The following is a 15,960-nucleotide window of genomic DNA, read 5'->3' as shown; positions in this document are numbered from 1 at the left end:
CAAAATAACTGTCAATCTCCATCGGCCTGGGGCTCCATGCAAGATCTCGCCTCGTGGAGTTGCAATGATCATGAGAGCGGTGAGGAATCAGCCCAGAACTACATGGGAGGATCTTGTCAATGATCTCAAGGCAGCTGGGACCATAGTCACCAATAAAACAATTGGTAACACACTACTTCATGAAGAACTGAAATCCTGCAGGTCCCCCTGTTCAAGAAAGCACATATACATGCCCGTCTGAAGTTTGCCAATGAACATCTGAATGATTCAGAGGACAACTGGGTGAAAGTGTTGTGATCAGATGAGACCAAAATGGAGCTCTTTGGCATCAACTCAACTCGCCGTGTTTGGAGTAGGAGGAATGCTGCCTATGACCCCAAGAACACCATCCCCACTGTCAAACATGGAGGTGGAAACATTATGCTTTGGGGGTGTTTTTCTGCTAAGGGGAAGAACCTCCTTCCCTCAGCCAGGGCATTGAAAATGTGTCGTGGATGGGTATTCCAGCATGACAATGACCCAAAACACACGGCCAAGGCAAAAAAGGAGTGGCTCAAGAAGAAGCACATTAAGGTCCTGGAGTGGCCTAGCCAGTCTCCAGACCTTAATCCCATAGAAAATCTGTGGAGAGAGCTGAAGGTTTGAGTTGCTAAACGTCAGCCTCGAAACCTTAATGACTTGGAGATAATCTGCAGTGAATTGTAAGTGAAATAATCTGTCTGTAAACAATTGTTGGGAAAAATGACTTGCGTCAGGCACAAAGTAGATGTCCTAACAGACTTGCCAAAACTACAGTTTGTTATTAACAAGAAATGTGTGGAGTGGTTGAAAAACTAGTTTTAATGACTCCAACCTAAGTGTAAATAATCTTCCGACTTCAACTGTACTAGGCCTACTGGAAATTATAATATATTGCTGAAAATATTAGGATGATCATCCTTTTCCTACGTTTAATTCTTTGCACTCCATTTAATAAGAGAGGAAATGCAACTCTGGAACCTGTTGTCATTGCTCGATCGCACATGCTGACCACAGTTTTATTCCCATCTGATTAAAGATATCCAGACAGGCTAGGCCCTTAGGAAGCTTTCTGAACGGACATATAGAGAATTAGCAAACTCATACACATTCACCTACCCATACACCTAAAATGACCCATCAATCAAATCTCACTCAGACACGTAACCAATCGCATTTCTTCTTTCCCCAAATAAAATTTAAAAACCTTGCCTTAGCTTCAAATCCTTTCTGTAGGGTATCAAAAACTAGTTTACATTACAGGACCATGCTAAATCATTGTAGCCTATCATGTAAATCGACGAGGAAAGTTTTAAGGGCAAGATATAAAGACAGTTATGATATAGGCCTCGGCTATATGAAGATGAAATTGGTAAACAATAGAAAATAGAAACACATGCATGTAACCTGTCCATAGCCTATCAGCTGTTGCTCAATTCTTGCAATTCACGCATCTCCACTGGGAACTCGCCCATCTCTTCCCCCTTTCTCTAGCTCTTAAACGAGTAGTCTAGGCTATATATAGACAATGAACTGCAATAAAAAATGTAACTTATTTTGAGCAATTTTGAAAGGCCTATTCACAGAGAGAAGCGTGGATCAATCCTCTTGCCTGCTGAATTGCTATAGAGTAGGCTACAGTGTTGGCAATGAACTGGTGGGGAAGTTTGAATGTCGAGAGTGACGTGTAGCTCTGGTGTGATGTGGTCACATTGGCTAAATTGATACATTGCTGCACTGATTTATTGAAAGAAAAACAGCCTGAGAGAAATTATTTCATTTATACAACAAACCCACAGATCCGTCAGTGGCAGTACATGGACTGTCAATGCCAACCTACCCTGTATTTGTTGTCATTTTAAAAAGATTATGCTAATGTCTCCAGTCATATAAAACATAGTAGGCTAGAAATGGCATAGAATTAAATTAGGCCTAAGTGCAAATTTTTGCCAGGCAAAGAAAGGAGAAGAAATGCCTCTATTTGTAATTTCTAACATAGGCATTGGTATTCTTCCATGCAGCTCTCTCTCATACAGTGGGGTAGGCTACATAGACATATACAATAAAGCAATGTTTTGCAAAGTTTTATATAGGCCTATATACTGTTCATTCAAACGAATTACAAAAACAGAATCATCTCATAGTTTCAATAATTATGCGCCTGTGTTTGTAGCCATGCGTGCGACTTCAGGCTACACTAAATATTGTTTGAGATCAATTGTTTCGTACTGTTTAAAAGGAACAAGATTTCACAATATTATGGATAGAATAAATATAGTTTAACCAGGGCTCTCCAACAATGTTCCTAGTGAGCTAACGTCCTGTAGGTTTTTGCTCCAACCGCAATCTAGCGCACCTGATTCTAATAATTAGCTGGTTTGTTCAACGGAATCAGGTTAGTTACAACTGGGGTTGTACAGGAGAGTATATATCCAGGAACAGGGTTGGAGAGCCCTGGTATAATGAAACAAGAGCTGTTGTATTTGTACACTGTAATTTTTTTTTTACTGATATTCAGTCAAAATTACTCGTTTTATCGAGCCAAGTCAACTAAATTAGCCAAATTTGTTGATTTGACAACTGTGTATTTAATTGAGTTGACCTTAACACTTAAAATGTCAAAACGTATTAAATCAAGCTGAGTTAGCAAAAAATGAAATTTGTATTATATAATTTGAAAGACTTAATCAGTTCTGAAATGTGTAAAAATCAAAGCAGTTGTTTCAACTGTATGGTAAATTGACATAATTTAAAATGTTTAGGCAGCCAGATTACAAACTTTCGTAAATTAATACAACTAAAAGTTTTGTTTTTCTGACTATCAAATACTTGTCCTCTCCCCTTGGTAATTTGTCAAAACAACTTGAGTAGCTTTGTTAACACAACAAAAAAGTATATTGAAATAATTGTTTGACTAAAAGTATCAAGTTCACGCAACAAGTTATTAAATCCAAAATTGGCAGTTTCACTAACTTTACTAGGTTGAAGTAACACGAATTCCAAATTGTGCTTGAGATACAATTTGAAAGCAGCCAGGATACAAACTGTTTTAACCTATATATTTTTTACAGTGTGCTGCAAAAATTAACCGTGTCGTTTATTGAATATATATTGAATGTTATTATTCAATTTTCATCTCAATTAGACCGATCAGGTTGAATAAAGTTATAATTCCAGGTTAAAAAGAAAATGATCAACCTGGTTAAATAAAAATAAAGTTTAAATTGGTCTTTGCATGCAACAAACCGATAGGCATTTTCATTCGTTTTTATAGTTTGTTTTTGACTTTATACTGTGTAAAATTAACTTGCACTCCAAAAAAATCACATTACATATATATTATATTACATATATATTACATATACAGTTACATTACATATACATTATATTACATATATATTACATATACAGTTACATTACATATACATATACATATCCATATACAGTGGGGGAAAAAAGTATTTAGTCAGCCACCAATTGTGCAAGTTCTCCCACTTAAAAAGATGAGAGAGGCCTTTAACCATGACAGAAAAAATTTGAGAAAAAAATCCAGAAAATCACATTGTAGGATTTTTAATTAATTTATTTGCAAATTATGGTGGAAAATAAGTATTTTGTCAATAACAAAAGTTTATCTCAATACTTTGTTACATACCCTTTGTTGGCAATGACAGAGGTCAAACATTTTCTGTAAGTCTTCACAAGGTTTTCACAAACTGTTGCTGGTATTTTGGCCCATTCCTCCATGCAGATCTCCTCTAGAGCAGTGATGTTTTTGGGCTGTTGCTGGGCAACATAGACTTTCAACTCCCTCTAAAGATTTTCTATGGGGTTGAAATCTGGAGACTGGCTAGGCCACTCCAGGACCTTGAAATGCTTCTTACGAAGACACTCCTTCGTTGCCCGGGCGGTGTGTTTGGGATCATTGTCATGCTGAAAGACCCAGCCACGTTTCATCTTTAATGCCCTTGCTGATGGAAGGAGGTTTTCACTCAAAATCTCACGATACATGGCCCCATTCATTCTTTCCTTTACACAGATCAGTCGTCCTGGTCCCTTTGCAGACAAACAGCCCCAAAGCATGATGTTTCCACCCCCATGCTTCACAGTAGGTATGGTGTTCTTTGGATGCAACTCAGCATTCTTTGTCCTCCAGACACGACGAGTTGAGTTTTTACCAAAAAGTTATATTTTGGTTACATCTGACCACATGACATTCTCCCAATCGTCTTCTGGATCATCCAAATGCTCACTAGAAAACTTCAGACGGGCCTGGACATGTACTGGCTTAAACAGGGGGACACGTCTGGCACTGCAGGATTTGAGTCCCTGGCGGCGTAGTGTGTTACTGATGGTAGGCTTTGTTACTTTGGTCCCAGCTCACTGCAGGTCATTCACTAGGTCCCCCCGTGTGGTTCTGGGCTTTTTGCTCACCGTTCTTGTGATCATTTTGACCCCACAGGGTGAGATCTTGCGTGGAGCCCCAGATCGAGGGAGATTATCAGTGGTCTTGTATGTCTTCCATTTCCTAATAATTGCTCCCACAGTTGATTTCTTCAAACCAAGCTGCTTACCTATTGCAGATTCAGTCTTCCCAGCCAGGTGCAGGTCTAAAATTTCGTTTCTGGTGTCCTTTGACAGCTCTTTGGTCTTGGCCACAGTGGAGTTTGGAGTGTGACTGTTTGAGGTTGTGGACAGGTGTCTTTTATACTGATAGCAAGTTCAAACAGGTGCCATTAATACAGGTAACGAGTGGAGGACAGAGGATCCTCTTAAAGAAGAAGTTGCAGGTCTGTGAGAGCCAGAAATCTTGCTTGTTTGTAGGTGACCAAATACTTATTGTCCACCATAATTTGCAAATAAATTCAGTAAAAATCCTACGGTGTGATTTTCTGTATATTTTTTCTCATTTTGTCTGTCATAGTTGAAGTGTACCTATGATGAAAATTACAGGCCTCTCTCATATTTTTAAGTGGGAGAACTTGCACAATTGCTGGCTGACTAAATACTTTTTTGCCCCACTGTATATAAAGACTTATTTTTATTAATCAGCTCACCGGCACACAACACACACCCGTGGCCCAAACTGGGGAGAGGAGAGGATGAATTAACAATAAAGTTGAGCAAGTAAGACTGATTTTATAGCCTAGAATATAGTAACCAGTTGTCAGTCTGACCACCGGCTTCTGCCCGCAGCATGAAAAATGCCGACCATGCTGCAATGATCTCTGTTGGGCCCATGGTCCTGTGAGCATCCCGCAGTAAATGCAGCCCTTCTACCCCAATGCAATGGCCAAGCTACCCCATAGCTACACCAGTGAAACTTTCATTGTGCCGCCACTGAGCAGGACTGTGGGGTTCTAAGGGCTCAGACCCACCACCAAGAGGTAGGCTAATGGATTTGCTCATTGGTGGTGTGTTAAGACAATAAGAAATACTGGGCTATCAAACATTCCATCTTTTATAGATTTGAAGAAATTGTCAAAACTCAAAATGATATGAAATAATTAAAAACTTCTTGATTACAAGAACAGGCTAGCAGTTTGAAATGCATTAGCATTAATTACCTTAAACATTGTAGCCTAGATTTAAAAAATGGGGATAAATGGTGAACATTTACTGGTGTACAATCAGTGTTTGACGTGGACTGGAATAGGTGCCAGTGACCTGTTAATTTTGGTTGCTGGTAGGCTACTGTTTATACACAATACCTTTGAGCTAATATTCTATATGAGGTACAGGAGCTCAGTAGAACATTTGAGGTGCCGGTAGGCTACTCAGCGCTGGTGAGCTCCTGCCCACGTATTGAAAATAAAAAACTGGAATATCACATTTACATAAGTATTCAGACACTTTACTCAGTACTTTGTTGTAGCACCTGTTGTGGAAATTCTTACACAGGGACACTAGAAGTCAATCTTAAATTAATCATTGTTTATTGTCAGCACACGGTAAGAGGTTCCAACAACTCAATGCACCATAGTACACGTCAATCAGGAGCTCTGCCTGGGCAGTCTCAGCAGTTGTCTTATATACGGCTATACACAGACAAGTTATATTTGCATGATTTAGCATAATTAATCAATCATTACCGTTTTGTTTAATTGACAGACCAACACCTCACAGGGCTACTTCTCTCTAAGCTGAGACCTTGAAACAGAGATATCTTTCGTTCATTCTCAAAACAAGGTCTGGGCGTACTGCCAAATTGCAGCTACTGATAGTGCGAATTTGTACAGTCAGCGACTTACATGAACACAGAAATTGGTTTATAGAAGAACACATGAATAGAACACAGAAAATAGTCATAAGAAAAGCACAAAACATTACAATTCCCTTACACAACTTTGGCAACGATTACAGCCTTGCGTCTTCTTGGGTATGACACTACAAGCTAGGCACACATGTATTGGAGAATTTCTCCCATTCTTCTTTTCAGATCCTCTCAAACTCTGTCAGATTGGATGGGGACTGTCGCTGCACAGATATTTTCAGTTCTCTCCAGATATGTTCGATTGGGTTCAAGTCTGGGCTCTGGCTGGGCCACTCAAGGTAATTCAGAGACTTGTTCGGAAGCAACTCCTGCGTTGTCTTGGCTGTATGCTTAGGGTTGTTGTCCTGTTGGAAGGTAAACCTTCGCCCCAATCTGAGGTACTTATCACCTGGAGCAGGTTTTCATCAAGGATCTCTCTGTACTTTGCTCTGTTTATCTTTCCCTCGATCCTGACTAGTTTGCCAGACCCTACTGCTGAAAAACCTCCCCACAGCATGATACTGACATCACCATGCTTCACCGTAGGGATGGTGCCAGGTTTCCTCCAGACGTGACGCTTGGCATTCAGGCCAGAGAATTTAATCTTGGTTTCATCAGACCAGATAATCTTGTTTCTCATGGTCTGAGAGTCCTTTAGGTGCCTTTTGGCAAACTTCATGTGGGCAGTCATTTGCCTTTTACTGAGGAGTGGCTTCAGTCTGGCCACTACCATAAAGGACTTATTGGTGGAGTGCTGAGAGATTGTCCTTCGTGGAACTATGGATCTCTGCAGAGTGACAGAGATGGTTGGCTCAGTTTGGTAGTTCCAAACTTCTTCCATTTAAGAATGTTTTATTTAACTAGGCAAGGTTCAAATCCCATCTCTGTGGGTGACACAAAGGAAGATTACCTGTCAGCTTGGCCACTGTTTCTGTTCTTAAGGACATTCAATGCTGCAGAAATATGTTGGTACTCTTGCACAGATCTGTGCCTCGACACAATCCTGTCTCGGAACTCTAAGGACAATTCCTTCGACCTCATGGCTTGGTTTTTGCTCTGACATAAACTGTCAACTGTCAGACCTTATATAGACAGGTGTGTGCCTTTCCAAATCGTGTCCAATCAATTGAATTCAGCACAGGTGCACTCCAATCAAGTTGTAGAAACATCTCATGGATGATCAATGGAAACAATGCACCTGAGCTCAATTTCGAGTCTCAAAGCAAAGGGTCTGAATTCTTATGTAGATAAGGTATTTTAAAATGTATATTATTATAAATTTGCAAAAATGTCTAAAAACCTGTTTTTGCTTTGACATTATGGGGTATTGTGTGTAGATTGATGAGGGAAATTATTTATTTAAACATTTTTAAATAAGGCCATAACATTCCGAATGCAATGTTTCCGAATGCACCGTAAATTATCAGGATTAGTAACAGGGAATTGATACATTAACAAAGGAAGGTAGTTGAAAAAACTATTCAAATAATGAAAGAACAAATGTGCACAAATATTGTCAGTAGAAAGACAGAACCGTATTGGACTATCCCACTGGGCACAGACTAATGGCTTTCTTCTGTAGACGAAGGAGAGGACCAAAGCGCAGCGTGGTTAGTGTTCATCATGTTTCATATAGACGATAAACGTGAACACTACAAAATACAAAACAACAAATGTGGAAAAACCGAAACAGTTCTGTCTGGTGCAGACACACGAAGACAGAAGACAACCACCCACAAAAACTCAACACAAAAACTCTGGCCACAAAATCTGAACCTATAGGGTAGGGTCTGGGTGGGCATCTGTCCGCTGTGACGGCTCTGGCACAGGACGTGGACCCCACTCCACCATAGTCTTTGTCCGCTTTAATATCCTCCTAGGAACGGCGACCCTTGCCGCCGACCCTGACCTGGGAACCCTAATAAATAGGCCCATAGGACTGAGGGACACATCTGGACTTAACAAATTCCTCCGGACTGAGGGGCAGCTCCAGACTGAGGGGGAGCTCAGGACTGAGGGGGAGCTCAGGACTGAGGGGTAGCTCAGGCTGGTTGACGACTCTGGCGGCTCCTGGCTGACTGACGGCTCTGGTGGCTCCTGGCAGGCTGATGGCTCTGGCGGCTGCTGGCTGACTGGTGGCCTGGCGGCTCCAAGCTGACTGGCGGCCCTGGCGGCTCCATGCCATGCTGACTGGCGGCTCCATGCTGACTGGCGGCTCTGGCGGCTCAAGCAGACTGGCGGATCTGGCGGCCCATGACAGACTGGCGGCTCCAGCTGGACAGGCGGGAGACTCTGGCAGCTCTGGACAGGCGGGGACTCTAGCAGCTCTGGACAGGCGGGAGACTGGCAGCTCTGGACAGGCGGGAGACGGCTCTGACAGACTGGGGACTCTAGCAGCTCTGGACAGGCGGGAGACTCTAGCAGCTCTGGACAGGCGGGAGACTCTAGCAGCTCTGGACAGGCGGGAGACTCTAGCAGCTCTGGACAGGCGGGAGACTCTAGCAGCTCTGGACAGGCGGGAGACTCTAGCAGCTCTGGACAGGCGGGAGACTCTAGCAGCTCTGGACAGGCGGGAGACTCTAGCAGCTCTGGACAGGCGGGAGACTCTAGCAGCTCTGGACAGGCGGGAGACTCTAGCAGCTCTGGACAGGCGGGAGACTCTAGCAGCTCTGGACAGGCGGGAGACTCTAGCAGCTCTGGACAGGCGGGAGACTCTAGCAGCTCTGGACAGGCGGGAGACTCTAGCAGCTCTGGACAGGCGGGAGACTCTAGCAGCTCTGGACAGGCGGGAGACTGTAGCAGCTCTGGACAGGCGGGAGACTGTAGCAGCTCTGGAGAGACGGGAGAGTCCGGCAGCTCTGGAGAGACGGGAGAGTCCTGCAGCTCTGGAGAGACGGGAGAGTCTGGCAGCTCTGGAGAGACGGGAGAGTCTGGCAGCTCTGGAGAGACGGGAGAATCTGGCGGCGCTGGAGAGACGGGAGAATCTGGCGGCGCTGGAGAGGAGGAAAGCTCCAGCAGCGCTGGACAGGCGGGACCACCTGTAGCCAAAAGACGGAGAGACAGCCTGGTGCAGGGGACTGCCACCGGAGGGCTGGTGCGTGGAGGTGGCACTGGATGGACCGGACCGTGAAGGCGTACTGGAGATCTTGAGAGCAGGCCCGGCAGATGTGGGGAGCTGGGATGTAGCGCACCGGGCTAAGCACGTGTACTGGGGACACCAGGCGTCCCACCGCATAACATGGTGCCTGACCAGTACAACGCCCGCCACGGTTAGCACGGCTAGGAGCACTGTAGAGCTGAGCTCGCACAGGACGTGCAGGGCTAGGAAGGTGCACAGGAGGCCTGGTGCGTGAGGCTGGCACAGTCTTAACCAGACGGCTAGCACGCACCTCAGGACGAGTGCCGTGCATACTGCGCCAAACCAACAGCTCTCTCTCCTCACTCTCCTCCAATTTCATCAACAACTCCTCGAATGTCTCATAATCTCCCCTCCGTTCACTCTCCTCCAATCTGTCCAACAACTCCTCGAAAATCTCAGACTCACCCCTCAACTTCGCAGACTGCTCCATTACCGCCCTGACCGGCTCTGTTTTCCTCCTTGGCTTCTTACGGAAAACAGGGGGAGTTGGCTCAGGTCTGACTCCTGACTCTGCCACACTCTCCCTGTTTCCCCCCAATACATTTTTGGGGCTGCCTCTCGGGCTTCCAGCCGCTCTGCCGTGCTAGCTCCTCATAATGCCGCCTCTCTGCTTTTGCTGCCTCCAGCTCTGCTTTGGGGCGACGATATTCCCCTGGCTCTGCCCAGGGTCCTTTTCCGTCCAACTCGTCCTCCCATGTCCATTCCTCCTTCTTGCGCTGCTCCTGCTGCCGCTGCCTGTTACCACGCTGCTTGATCCTGTTGTGGTGGGTGGTTCTGTAGCGGCTTTCTTCTGTGGACAAAGGAGAGGACCAAAGCGCAGCGTGGTTAGTGTTCATCATGTTTCATATAGACGATAAACGTGAACACTACAAAATACAAAACAACAAATGTGGAAAAACCAAAACAGTTCTGTCTGGTGCAGACACACGAAGACAGAAGACAACCACCCACAAGAACCCACCACAAAACAGGCTACCTAAATATGGTTCCCAATCAGAGATAATGACTAACACCTGCCTCTGATTGAGAACCATATCAGGCCAAACATAGAAACAGGAAAACTAGACACAACATAGAATGCCCACTCAGCTCACGTCCTGACCAACACTAAAACAAAGAAAACACAAAAGAACTATGGTCAGAACGTGACACAGACGTCCGTCTGTTCCATGTCTAGTTTGGATTTACATTTGGTTGAGTTGTCAATTAACGTGAATTCAAAGTGATCAGTTAGTTGGTACTGTCGGAAGGGAGAACGACTGCCCACTCTCATTGAAGCCACGAAATTCAACCCGACAGTGAAAATGCAGGCAATGTTTACAGAAAACAACCACACAACAGCGTTCCATCTTTAAGGACATGTATTTCCATTGTTTGAGCGGTCACACTCGACTGTCTGGTCAATGTAAAAAACAACAACATTTGAGCCTGTGACGCGACATCTGCTTTTGGATGTCAAAAGGGGCTTGTTCGACATTGAAGCTGACAGTCAATAGGCAGGTTTCAAACTTTCTTTATTGCGGAAAATTATGATGGAAACTGTGTTTTTCGAATAAATTATGATTGACAAATCATTTTGAAGGTACGTGGGGCAAGTGATTGTCACCGCATAACTATAAAGCTCTACTCCACATTTAATTCTAAATGCATACTGCAAGCAAAATAAAAATCTTCAACTATAAAAATGATGTTTCTTTGCAGGACAAGGATTGTCCTGACTTTCAAGAATGCCTGAATTGCCTCGCCTTGCTTTTCTGGTTGGCTGGCAAGTTTCCCCATCCAATTAGTTCAGCTCTCCAAGTTTCACCATGGCACGGCCCGTTGCGATACGTTGGTACATGAGAATTATTCGAATGTGGCAAATATGACTAAATTATGCTGGCTGTCGCGGGGGGATTGACACTTATTTAATTTGTTCTGTAGAAGACCGACCTAACGCTCTAACAGGTGGTAGCTTGCAGGATACAGGAATATCATTGGAATATAATAACAGAGCCTATGTGTTGAATGAATGACTTGCTATATGAGCATTTATGATGTCATCTTATAAAGCCACTAATATATAGCATAACAATTCCTTCACTTCGTTGATGTAGATTGTTTGCATTGAAGGGAAATTAGACATTCATAATTACTAATGAATAACTTGCAATAAGAGAATTGTAGAGAGAACCCCAGCCAGCATGCTTTATCCTGACATACATGCTGTCGCTAAATGGGTAATAGAAACACTTCAACCAATACATTTTTATTCAACACTAGGTTTTAGCTAAAAATTATGTTTTTTTAGGTGTGACATCATTACGTCCAGCTGTTTTGATCAACACAAGATTGTTACATGGAAATGCACCCTAGCAGGCAATTGTCACATCTGCAATATTTTCTATGCAAACTTTCCAAATGTCGGGCAAGTTAATTACTGTATATATGAATGAATGAATGAATGGAGGAAGCCATGGATCACATGACACCATTCATACACGTGAAGACACAATAGCGCAATTTGTAACGAATGGTAGTCTCATAGGATATTTACGTAGAGGGGATGGTGCCAAGATGGCGGCTTGAACAGACGCTTTTTTACCGAGCTCCGTACCAAACTTCAGAAAGATTGTGAAAAAAAAAAAAGAAAACAGTTTACAGTCATTACTATTTTTATTTGTTCAAGATATAAGACCTTTCCTGAGACTGGAATAATGATCGGATAATTTATTTCAGCATGTCCAGGCAAAGTTGTGACAAAAAAAGAAAGGAAGAAGTTAGCCGTTCTATTGCTAATCAGCAAGAGAGAAATGTGCTTATAGACAACTGCCATAACTACGCTTGGCCTATGGATAATATTGTGCTTTCGAATGCTGTTGAAGATGACGAATTCCCCTCTTTACCGGTTACTCCGTGCAAACCTCCACCCTCCAAAAAACCCAACATCAACTCTGACATCGTGGCTACCCTCTCCTTACTCATCAACTCCAGGTGTGACGCCATTGAGAAAATGGTAGGGACGAACACCATGGTTATCGAAGGCTTGACAAAAACTGTGGAGTTTGCATGTGGTGAAATCAAGGATGTGAAAACGAGTGACAAAAGTTTAAAAAAGTGTGGAAAAGGTGGAAAAGAATAACAATGTCTACCATAGACTCACTGATCTTGAACAATACACAAGAAGATGGAACCTGAGACTCTACGGCTTGCCAGAGGTGGAGAATGAAGATGTGCGAGGAGAGGCTATCCGCCCGCATCTGCAAAGAAGTTATCCCTGCAGAGAAGAACAAAGTTGGTGATACCATCGACGTTGTGCATTGCCTCGGCAAGTTGCAAAATGATTCAAGACCAAGGGGTATCATCATCCTCTTCACTGCCAGATTCTACAGGGATGCTGTCTGGAAAGCTTCTAGGAAGAACGCCTTCCTTCAGCGCCATGGTATGCGTTTCGCCAGGCATCTCAGCCCGGAGGACATAGAAAGAAGGAACAAGTTGTGGCCAACAATCAAGATAGCACGAAATAAGGGAAAGGCTGCTTACTTCGTCAACGGTTCAGAAATCCATATTCCTCCCTAAAATCTCACCAGAAGGAACAGGTTGATGGTTTCAGCCATGGTATTCTCATTTTCCTTATGTTGTTTACCTAACAAGCATCAGGTGACTATTTTTCAGGAACACTCAGGTACTTCAATTTATTAGTTTGTTCTTGTATGACCAGAAGACCTATTTTGTTTACAAACTTACGAAGAAGATTGAAAGCTGTATTTATTTTTTATGTATACAGTAACTAAGATACTGTTTTAAAGGGCATACAGGTCTGCTCTGACTTTACACGGTTATTGTTCTATTTAGTTATTAATACTTATTTCCAAAAAAAGGTCTTAGGAACGTGTATATGTAAAACATTTTTTATTCAATTATTTTATGATCAGTTTTCATATGCACTTAAAATAGTAGGTAACCTTTTATTTATTTAAATTGTTATTTTGTATTTTATTTCTCAGAATAGTTCCTGACATAAGTATTTGATCACCTACCAACCAGTAAGAATTCTGGCTCTAACAGACCTGTTAGTTTTTCTTTAAGAATCCCTCCTGTTCTCCACCTGTAGTAACTGCAGCTGTTTGAACTCGTTACCTGTATATAAGACACCTGTCCACACACTCAATCAAACAGACTCCAACCTCTCCACAATGACCAAGACCAGAGAGTTGTGTAAGGACATCAGGGATAAAATTGTAGACCTGCACAAGGCTGGGATGGGCTACAGGACAATAAGCAAGCAGCTTGGTGAGAAGGCAACAACTGTCGGCGCAATTATCAGAAAATTGATAATGGGGGCCCCATGCAAGATCTCACCTCGTGGGGCATCAATGATCATGAGGAAGGTGAGGGATCCGCCCAGAACTACACAGCAGGACCTGGTCAATGACCTGAAGAGAGCTGGGACCACAGTCTCAAAGAAAATCATTAGGATTAAAATCCTGCAGAGCACGCAAGGTCCCCCCTGCTCAAGCCAGCGCATGTCCAGGCCCGTCTGAAGCTTGCCAATGACCATCTGGATGATCCAGAGGAGGAATGGGAGAAGGTCATGTGGTCTGCTGAGACAAAAATAGAGCTTTTTTGTCTAAATTCCTCTCGCCATGTTTGGAGGAAGAAGGATGAGTACAACCCCAAGAACACCATCCCAACCGTGAAGCATGGAGGTGGAAACATCATTCTTTGGGGATGCTTTTCTGCAAAGGGGACAGGACGACTGCACTGTATTGAAGGGAGGATCTCATGTATCACAAGATCTTGGCCAACAACCTCCTTCCCTCAGTAAGAGCATTGAAGATGGGTCGTGGCTGGGTCTTCCATCATGACAATGACCCGAAACACACAGCCAGGGCAACTAAGGAGTGGCTCCGTAAGAAGCATCTCAATGTCCTGGAGTGGCCTAGCCAGTCTCCAGACCTGAACCCAATAGAACATCTTTGGAGGGAGCTGAAAGTCTGTATTGCCCAGTGACAGCCCCGAAACCTGAAGGATATAGAGAAGGTCTGTATGGAGGAGTGGGTCAAAATCCCTGCTGTAGTGTGTGCAAACCTGGTCAAGAACTACAGGAAACATATGATCTCTGTAATTGCAAACAAAGGTTTCTGTACCAAATATTAAGTTCTGCTTTTCTGATGTATCAAATACTTATGTCATGCAATAAAATGCAAATTAATTACTTAAAAATCATACAATGTGATTTTCTGATTTTTTGTTTTAGATTCCATCTCTCACAGTTGAAGTGTACCTATGATAAAAAATTACAGACCTCTACATGCGTTGTAAGTAGTGTCAAATATGTGTTCTCCCCACTGTATCAACTTGTTAACCGAATTAAGGAAGTTTCCTTTAAAATGATTCATAAATATTATCCTGCCAACCACTATATGAAGAAGTTTAAGGAAAACATCAACTCAAATTGCTCTTTTTGTAATGACCACCCAGAAACAGTGTTGCATCTTTTTTGGCATTGTATGCATGTAAGAAAACTGTGGCAAGACATCAATCAGTAGGTTTATAATTGAACACATTTATGAAGATTTTACACTATTGTGGAGAGATGTACTGTTTGGATTCTTTACATACAATAGAATTAAGCTGAAACATTTTTATGTAATTAATTTCATTACTATTTCAGCCAAATTTCATATACACAAATGTACATTTACAAATAGAAAACCACATTCTTACCCTACAAAAATAAATGTAACTGTATTTTAAGACGGTTAAATGCTCTACTAACAAAAAAAAACGGTTAGAATTGTAAGTATATATATATGTGTCCCTATATAAGGTCCTTGTGTAATTGTAATGTGATATTATACCCCCTAGCTCGATTGTCCATTGTTTGTAATATATGTATGCTTGTGTTCCCTCATGTGCTTTATGTATTGATTTGTTGTTAATAAAAAAATTATAATAATAAATATATATATATATTTTTTTTAAAAATATATATATCTATAAAAAAAGATGATTTACGAAGACATAACATGAGCAGTTTAACCTACTCCGGGAAGTGACGTTGCAGGCTAGCTCAGTGCTGCCACCTCTCATTGAGTGTCTCAAGTTAAAGTCCGACCGGGGTACGGCAGGCTGCCAATAGCTATTCAATTATTCGTATAACTTCTTCTATATGCGATGTTTTAAATATTCGTTTCAAGGACATACATCTGGTGTAATGGAAGCATATATGGGTACCTGGATTGGCTTCGAAATGTGTATTTATTTACACGAAGATTGACCATGAATATTGCTATTTTCCCCTTCACTATAATGGGGGATCCTTTTATTTGCAAACAAAGTCTGCAGTACAGCGGTCAGCCCTTGCATTTGTTCGGACTGGGGTTGTAGTTCTCCCCTGCTTGACAGTGGAGACCACTGCCGACTGACTGATCTACAAATCACCTGGCATCATAAATAAATATGATAAACAACTACTCATTATTGTAGATCAGGTCAAGTTACCATTTTACCCACAATGCACCATGAATTTGGTAACTACTGACAACCTTCGGACACTCCATTTGAA

The sequence above is a fragment of the Oncorhynchus keta genome, chromosome 37 (assembly GCF_023373465.1).
Source record: "Oncorhynchus keta strain PuntledgeMale-10-30-2019 chromosome 37, Oket_V2, whole genome shotgun sequence".
Taxonomy (NCBI): domain Eukaryota; kingdom Metazoa; phylum Chordata; class Actinopteri; order Salmoniformes; family Salmonidae; genus Oncorhynchus; species Oncorhynchus keta.
This window is presented reverse-complemented; position numbering follows the sequence as displayed.